Below are 9,593 nucleotides of genomic sequence, written 5' to 3' on the forward strand. Positions count from 1 at the left end.
ACAGAGTAAGACTCTGTACCCAAAAAAAGAAAAAAAGAGAGAGAAAGAGAAAGATAACTTATATATCATAAAATTTGCCCATTTTAAGTGTGGAATTCAATTTGTAGTGGATTTACTGAGTTGTGTTACTATCACCATAATCCCATCTTAGAACATTTTCATCAATCTAATAAGATCCCTCAGGGTCATTTACTAATCTACTTGCTGTTTCTGTAGAATTTACTCTTCTGGACATTTCATATGAATAGAATAATACAAGTGGTCATTTGTGTCTGGCACATTTCACATAGCATAGTGTTTTCATCTATGCTGTGACATGAATCACTACTTTAACTCTTTGTATTGCTGAATAGTATTTCATTGTATAGATATACTACATTTTACTTACACATTAATCAGTTAATGGACACTTCTGTTGTTTTCCAATTCTTTGCTATTATAAATGATGCTGCTATGAACATTCACAGGAAAATCTTTATGTGGAAATGTGTTTGCAATTCTTTTGCATAGATACCAAAAATGGAATTGCTGGAAGTAATTGGAACTGAGTGGAAAAAATTATACTTAACTTTTTAAGAAATAGCTAAACTATTTTCCAAAGTGGATATACCATTTCACATTTATTTATTTCAGCAGTGTATAGGGATTCCTATTTTTTTCACATCCTCACCAACACTTGTTGTCTATTCCAGGTGTGATGTCTTTTTTTTTTTTTCCATTAAATTGAAGTGATCGAGTTGTTGTCCTGTGAGAATGTTTGGACATTGTATTATATAATATGCAAATAAAATGAAAGGAGAATTTGTGGGCACATTATTGTTTAGTTGACCTAAACACTGCAAATCATCTGTTGATATTATGTAACTAATAGATACGCTACAGCCCATATAATTTGAGCTCTTGCAATATGTAGGATTAATATTTTCCTGCGTTGATTATTTCTCAGGAAATACCCTGAAATATCAGTTCAGGATGTACCTATGAGTGAAGATTCACTGGCCATTGGCTTGGATTTGGTGGTACCAGATTTTCAAGAACTAATTATCCAGGAATTATTTGGAGAGGCAACTATAAATATTTCTTTGGAGTAGGTGTTTTCTCCTTTTCATGTCAATGCTCCAATCTTGATTGAAGACAACCAGATACTCAATCTAATGTTATAATGAACAGGTACAAAATCTCTTTCTTCTTTAACCTAGGGGGTTCACATGTTTTTAAAAGGAATGCTTGCTTTGTAATTTTTTTCATAATCTGGAAATCACTTTGGATAGAGTGGAAGAAAAGCAGGAATATATCAACAGAAGCTTGTAGAGACTTTGAAGGGTACCTCTGTGCACTCTTTCACTTTCCTTTCTGAGAAACCAAGAAACATTATTTACGATGGTGATGGGGATTTGGAAACTCAAGTATAAAGCTAGTGAACCTCTGAGCTGAAAAGTAGCGTAATTCTATGATACATCCCTGAATGTACATTTGAATATTGATTCAATGTTTACTTTGAAACCTTAACCAATCAGACCTTTTTTAGGAGAAAACTAAATTATGATCAGTATCTAATACTGGGTCTTAGCTCTGGTGTATGATTTGTGTTTCTGAAGAAATCTGGATATTGATTTTCAGGCATATTCTTCTGAGGTTAGAAAATTACTTGTGGCCAGATACAGTGGCTCATGCCTGTTATCCCAGCAGTTTGGGAGGCCAAGGCAGGAGGATTGCTTGAGTTCAGGAGTTTGAGACCAGCCTGGGCATGACAAAATGCTGTCTCTACTAAAAACACAAAAATTAGCTGGACGTGGTGGTGTGCATGTGTAGTCCCAACTACCCAGGAGGCTGAGGTGGGAGGATTGCTTGAGCCTGGGGAGGTCAAGGGAAGGGTTCTTGTTAGTCCAAAGTGTAATATTATAATATTATGGTGAGGGGAACAAAACATAATTAAGGAAACGTTTCCCCTGTACTTGCACTCCCACATATTATCATTGTTTCTCATATACCACAGATGCACTCTTTGATAATATATTTGGTATTTGTTCTTTTGCAATCTTCTAAAAATGAAAGCCAGGCATTGGTAGTGTAAAATACCCCCTCCTCCCATCTTATATCTGAAATTAACTCTGTAAGTAGGGTGAAACCTCCTGCGTGGCACAAAACTATAGGAAGAAAAATAAAAGTTGTCTTCATTTCCTGAAACTAGGAGGTTGTGGGTGCTTCAGCAGAAATACTACTAAATTGGAGCCACAAAGTCACTATTGTCAGCAAACCTCTACCCATGAAAATCTTGAGTAGCATGTGGAGGAAGGGAGTCTGCCTGAATTTCACCCTCATCAGCAGTGCTTACATTTGTCTGCTTACATGCTTTATCATTTTATTCCCTGCTACTGATCCTCATTTACTGCCCAACCCCAGTGAGAAAAGCTTCCGGAGAAACACACCCAAAACTCTTTCCCTCTTCCAACATGGTGGCCTCAGCAAAAAAGAAGAAGAAGGGGAAGACTATCTTCCTAACAGACTTTCTGGCTGAGGATGGGAGGACTGGTAGAGGAAGCACCTATGTTTCCAAACCAGTCCCCTGGGCTGATGAAACAGATGACCTGGAAGGAGATGTTTCAACAACTTGGCACAGTAGTGATGATGATGTGTATAGGTCGCCTTCAATTGACCGTTCCATCCTTCCCACTGCTCCACGGGCTACTCGGGAACCCAATATCGACCAGAGCCGTCTTCCTAAATCACCACCCTACACTGCTTTTCTAGGGAACCTATCCTATGATATGACAGAAGAATCAATTAAGGAACTCTTTTGAGGATTAAATATCAGTGCAGTGCCTTTGCCACGTGAACCCAGCAATCCAGAGAGGTTGAAAGGTTTTGATTATGCTGAAATTGAGGACCTGGATTCCCTGCTCAGTTCCATGAGTCTCAATGAAGAGTCTCTAGGTAACAGGAAAATTCAAGTGGACGTTGCTGATCAAGCACAGGGGAAAGACAGGGAGGATCGTTCTTTTGGCCATGATAGAAATCGGGATTCTGACAAAACAGATACAGACTGGAGGACTCCTCCTGCCACAGACAGCTTTGATGACTACCTGCCTAGAAGAGGTGATAATAGCTTTGGAGACTAGTATCGAGATCGTTGTGATTCAGACCAGTATCACGATGGGTATCGGGATGGGTAATGGTATGGCCCACACTGGGATATGGATTGATATGGCAGCCGGGATGGCTATGTTGACCGAGGCAGCAGAGACTATGATAGAGGCTATGATTCTCGGATAGGCAGTGGCAGAAGAGCATTTGACAGTGGGTGCGGCAGAGATGATGACTACAGAGGAGGCAGGAATGGCTATGAAGACCGATACGACAGATAGGATGATCAGTCATGGAGCTCCAGAGATGATTACTCTCGGGATGATTATATGCGTGATGATAGAGGTCTCTCCCAAAGACCCAAACTGAATCTAAAGCCTCGGAGTACTCCTAAGGAAGATGATTCCTCTGCTAGTACCGCCCAGTGCAGTCAAGGTGCTTCTATCTTTGGAGGGGCAAAGCACGTTGACACAGCTACTAGAGAAAGAGAAGTAGAAGAACAGCTACAGAAGGAACACGAGAAGTTGCAGCGTTAGCTGGATGAGCCAAAACTAGAACGACAGCCTCGGGAGAGACACCCAAGCTGGCAAAGTGAAGAAACTCAGGAACGGGAACAGTCGAGGACAGGAAGTGAGTCATCGCAGACTGGGACCTCCGCCACATCCGGCAGAAATGCACGAAGGAGAGAGAGAAGTCACTAGAAAATGAAACACTCAATAAGGAGGAAGATTGTCAGTCTCTAACTTCTAAACCTCCCAAACCTGATAAGCCCCTAAAGGTAATGCCAGCCCCTTCACCAAAGTAGAATGGTTGGGTGAAGTGAAGTTCTAAACCTCCTGCTCAATCTCAGAGCTCAGACACAGAGCAGCAATCCCCTACAACTGGTGGGGTAAAGTAGCTCCAGCTCAACCATCTGAGTAAGGACCAGCAAGGAAAGATGAAAAGGAAGTAGATGGGATGAATGTCCCAAAAGGCCAAACTGGGAACTCTAGCCATGGTCCAGGAGAGGGAGGGAACAAAGACCACTGGAAGGAGTCAGATAGGAAAGATGGCAAAAAGGATAAAGACTCCAGATCTGCACCTGAGTCAAAAAAACCTGAGGAAAATCCAGCTTCCAAGTTCAGTTCTGCAAGGAAGTGTGCTGCTCTCTCCATTGACGGTGAAGATGAAAACGAGGGAGATGATTAAGCCGAAGAGACCTCGACATCCTGTGCTTTATCCTAATTTATCTCCACCCTGGAACATTCGAGAGCAAGTGAAACCTCTATCCAGACAAGACAAAATAAAACTCACCATCTCCTGGACCTTTATTACCTTATTATGTTTTTTTTTTAAAAAAAGGAAATTATTTTGCATGCTGTTGCAGCCCTTAAAGTGCTGAAATAATTGGAGAATCGCCAATATAGCCAGGGAGAAAGAGACTAGAGATTTTTACTGGAAAAATTGTGGTGCGTTATGTCACCATGCAGTTGCCAGTGTAATGTGAGTGCCGAGGGGCCTCAATTTAGCAGAAATGGTAATGACAGTGATATAAGGTCTGGAATCTGGTTGGGCAGTAGGGGAGGGAGGTATAAGGAAAAGTGTGAGATTTCTATTGTTTAGTTTTTATCCTATTGTGGTGTATATGAATTCTCAAACATTATCTGAATAAATTTTCCACTCTCGGAAAGGTAGATTTAGCCTCAGGTTGTTTTAGTCTCCAGGTGGATGCCAGCAGCTCCTCCTATTTAATTCTGAGTTTGGGGGCCAACCTAGGGGGAATTCCTTCATTTCTTTTTTTTACCCCATGAGTTGGGAGTGAGTCTATAGGCCATAAAGAATAGGACTGCATTTGATCAAAAGAAAGGGGAAAATCGTGGTTTGAAAAGAAGCTTTTGGGAGGTGATGAGTCATTTTGCACCAGGTAATAGGGGAAAATTTTGTGACCTCCAGCAAACACATGAATGGTTATTTCCTGGAGCCAGAAGCACTTGGGGGTCATAGTAATTCCCAATGTTTTGTGTGTCCTGGTTTTCCCTTTCTAAACACTCTCCTTTTTGAAAGTTCGAATATATCCACATTCTGTTGAAACCTTGAAACTTTAAAAATTCAGACTCTTGTCATCATCTTAAGTTCTTCATGCTACTCTTAACCTCTGAAAAAGCAGTCTCTAAGTCACAGAGATGATCTCTTGGGCATTGTCTCTCTCAGCCATGGAGAGCTGTGAAAGGAAGAATCTCTGCTTTTCTCAAGCAAATTGGTTTCTTGTCTTTTGGTTCTTACACCTGCCTGCTCCTAATGCTTTGACCCCCTTTATAGATCAGAGTGCTCTAGAATAATAGTGGTCTTGGGTGGTGAATAAAGGTGGATAAATAGGGACAGGGACAGTTAAATTGGGAGCCCTTCTTACAACCTTGAGTTTTTTCCCCCCCAAGTTTCCTTCTCCACTGAAATGCCACACCAATGCTTGTTGGATTTATGAGGTGGTCAAACCAATTTGTTGTTTTTTCTTTTTCTTTTTTTTTAAAGCTTCCCTTGAGAGAATAAATGGTAATGGAGAGAACTATTTAACAAGGTCCTGGTTTCTCTTGCAACACAGTAGCTAAACGTGCCTGCTTTTATGTGAATTTTTGTAGGGATCAGTTTGGTAGAGAGTATTAGCAGAGAAATGACATCTTGATCTTGGTTTGCAAGCTCTTCTCCCATCAGTCCTAGATTAGGCCCTGTTCAGCCATGCAGGGGTGTTGGTTTATGCATGCTGCAGCAGTGGGCATAATGAATATAATTTACCCAGCGGACAAAGGTGTGTACCAAGTGAATTTAAATAATTGGTGTGGATTAGCTAGCAGCTAAGAAGTGGGCTTTTAAAGATATACTGAAGATTGGAAGGTTTTTAAAAGAAAAAAAAAACCATGGATTTTAGATAATGAAAAGCTAGAATTTGGCATCTTCATGTCTATTCTCCTTCGAAATAGTTGTATCCAAAGCTGTTTTTCGCTCTCCCCTACTTTGCCCCTGTTAAAATAGAAACAGGAATTAATTAATGGCCCGCTCCTGAATACATGCAAAATTTGTACAAAAATATCTTATATGAAAATAATCTGTAATCTGTAGACTTATTACATGGGAGACACCTTGAGATATAAAATCCCATCCTTTGGGTTGTGGCTTTTTTGCTTTCTCCAAATAAATATGATCTTTAAAGTTCAAAAAAAGAGAGAAAGAGAAAGAAACACATCCAAAAGGGGGCCACGTGAGCTTCCTTAGCCTGATGTCAAACTTAAGTGTGGACCAGCCCCTCAAACCTACACCAAAATGAACTACTTTAAGCAGCAAAATAATCATCACTCTTCAGGGCACTGAGTTGACTCAGAAAGCAAGTCTGTAGTTTGAGACGATTATTAGTTGGCCATCAAAGCTGAGTTCAAGTTCCACTAGATTGAGAAAGCTACAGGGAAGACCAAAGGCTCCTGACCTGTTAGAATGTACTGGCATTTTGAGCTCTTGAAATCAGGTTAAATAATAGTTGATAATAATACTACAAATGGTCCTCACAGCACTTCCTTTTAATAATGAATGGCACTACAAAATGAAGTCAAGATCTATATCACTGGGTAAGGTAAAAATACAGAAATTTTTTACACTGTGACGATTGACATAAGTCCCACTCCCCAAGTCTTGTGGCTCTCATCTACTGATGAGATTCAGACTGAGTGCTGTTCATTAAGAGAAATACAGTCATTTCAAAGCCTAGGCTGCATATATATATAAAATCTCATAGATAGAAGGACCCTAGAGGTCATTTGGACTAGCCAGTTACGTTGTTGAAATATCTCGCATTTCACTTCTGATTAGGGACAGTGAAGTGATTTATCATCTTTACCTGGCACCACGTAGGCAAAAAGGCATCTTGTGGGCTGAAAGTTTTCCCAGGTTGAAGAGTACTTCCTATTCAGGATTCCTAGGGAACAGAGTAATCTGGTTTTTGCCTTTATCCTTCTTTTCTGGACCTCTTCAGTTTGAAAACTCTGGTATTTTATTCGACTGTGGTCCACTCTGGCTAAATTATAACAAGTTAATTACATACTGAAATCTTCTGAATAGCAGTAAGCTTTATAGTCTGGAAGTGAAATATCTATAACTGGAAAATACTATAAGGTTTGTGTTTTCTTGGTCAAGGACCTGCAATAATCTATGAAATTTATTGTTTGTGGTATTTTCTCAAAGATTGTCTCCTGGCTGCTAGATTACCATTTTTTCAATTCACCTTCATCCTGCTGGCAGCAGTGCTTGTTGATTCCCCACCCGTCTGCTTTTCATTTACAGGATGAGATGCACAGGCTTTGTATTGAAGCTAATCTGGCAGAGCTAGTCATTGCTATCTAGGAAGAAAGTGAATTATGACTCTTATCATGTCAGTGAGGTAAGCCTATTTTTGAGACTTTACTGTACTTGTGTATATTATTGCAAAAGAAAAATGGTGTATGACCACTGACCCTGAGGATATTATTCGTCCTGGAATTCAAGAATACTTGAATTCTTATCTCGGCTTTTCTACTGATTTCCTGTACATGGTGTTTCTGTCTTGGCTTTCTGAACTAAAATGGAAAAAGTTATTATATCCCTCTTTCCCATAGTAATATCACAATTTATTTGTTGTGTGGTGTTTTCCTTTGCTCCAATCACTTAAAAATTATCAATATGAAATTAGCCATTGTGTAGAATTGTAATGCTTTAGTAATAGTTCTTCATGTATCCAAACTTCCTCTTCTTGTTGTATTATCCCTCAATATTGTGTACAAAGCCTTTTCTCCTTAAGTAACCTAAGGCTTAGAATTTAAATTATGGTATTTAGAGGATTTTATTTATAATTCTTTCTCTTTTTTTTCTTTTTAGCCAGTTGGTTCTGAACTTCCAAGTTTGATGACAAAGGAAGCTGAAACTTTACTCAACATGAATGTCATGGCAGAAATAGATGTGTAAGATCCATTTTTCTACTCTTCTTTACTGCTTTTTTATATACCACCTAGTTGTAAGGCCCTGTATTGTACCTGTACAATGAAGATTGAGGTAATAGCAGGTTATTTGCTGAATAACTTTTCAGTTAAGTGAATGAAGTCAGATGACTTATGGTATGCCATCCATATCTTCTTATTGCTCTAGTCATGCTTTTTCTCCTCTGTCTTAATATTGACTAATTAAAGTCTAGTCTCAATTAGTAAAATTTTTTAAAAATATTTAATTGTTTTGCTATACATACAAGATACGTCAGAGACCTGTTTGGTGAAGTAGAAATTCTTTGTTCACACATTTGCAAATGACGACTGATGAAATAGTTAACATATTCTTCTCTTAAGTAAACTGCTTTTATTTGGCAGTTGCTTTCTTTATAAACTATAAAAAGAGGAATCTTATTCTCTGACTATAAGATCACAAACTGGAATACATATCTGATTCATTGGGCTTTTACTTTAGTTACCATGTTGAATAACAACTTTCTTAAAACATGTGGTTAAGGAACTGTAGAGAGTACTTAAGGAAATATTTTAAGGGACTCGTCCATCAAAAAAATGTATGAATGGATTAATCATCAGCATTACCACATTATTCATCTGCTTGATTATCTCTAATATTACTTTATATCCTAGGGGATATTTTTATACCATAATTTTTATCATCTTTTTATACCATAATTTTATGGCTATGGGTTGCATTTAATGAACACATTTGATAAATGGAGAATCTGTACATTTTTTTAATTTATTTATTATTATTATACTTTAAGTTGTAGGGTACATGTGCATAACGTGCAGGTTTGTTACATATGTATACTTCTGCCATGTTGGTCTGCTGCACCCAACAACTCGTCATTTACATCAGGTATAACTCCCAATGCAATCCCTCCCCCCTGCCCCCTCCCCATGATAGGCCCCGGTGTGTGATGTTCCCCTTCCTGAGTCCAAGTGATCTCATTGTTCAGTTCCCACTTATGAGTGAGAATATGTGGTGTTTGGTTTTCTGTTCTTGTGATAGTTTGCTAAGAATGATGGTTTCCAGCTGCATCTATGTCCCTACAAAGGAAGCAAACTCATCCTTTTTATGGCTGCATAGTATTCCATGGTGTATATGTGCCACATATTCTTAATCCAATCTGTCACTGATGGACATTTGGGTTGATTCCAAGTCTTTGCTATTGTGAATAGTGCTGCAATAAACATACGTGTGCATGTGTCTTTATAGCAGCATAATTTATAATCCTTTGGGTATATCCCCAGTAATGGGATGGCTGGGTCATATGGTACATCTAGTTCTAGATCCTTGAGGAATCGCCATACTGTTTTCCATAATGGTTGAACTAGTTTACAATCCCACCAACAGTGTAAAAGTGTTCCTATTTCTCCACATCCTCTCCAGCACCTGTTGTTTCCTGACTTTTTAATGATCGCCATTCTAACTGGTGTGAGATGGTATCTCATTGTGGTTTTGATTTGCATTTCTCTGATGGCCAGTGATGATGAGCATTTTTTCAT

At 38.9% G+C, this 9,593-nt stretch overlaps 1 pseudogene; it reads left to right on the forward strand.

The window, feature by feature from the left end:
• The first annotated feature begins 2,453 nt into the window (after positions 1-2,453).
• On the forward strand, positions 2,454-4,272 carry LOC112616207 (annotated as a pseudogene).
• The last annotated feature ends 5,321 nt before the right edge of the window (positions 4,273-9,593 follow it).

Source organism: Theropithecus gelada, chromosome X (genome assembly GCF_003255815.1).
Source record: "Theropithecus gelada isolate Dixy chromosome X, Tgel_1.0, whole genome shotgun sequence".
NCBI lineage: Eukaryota > Metazoa > Chordata > Mammalia > Primates > Cercopithecidae > Theropithecus > Theropithecus gelada.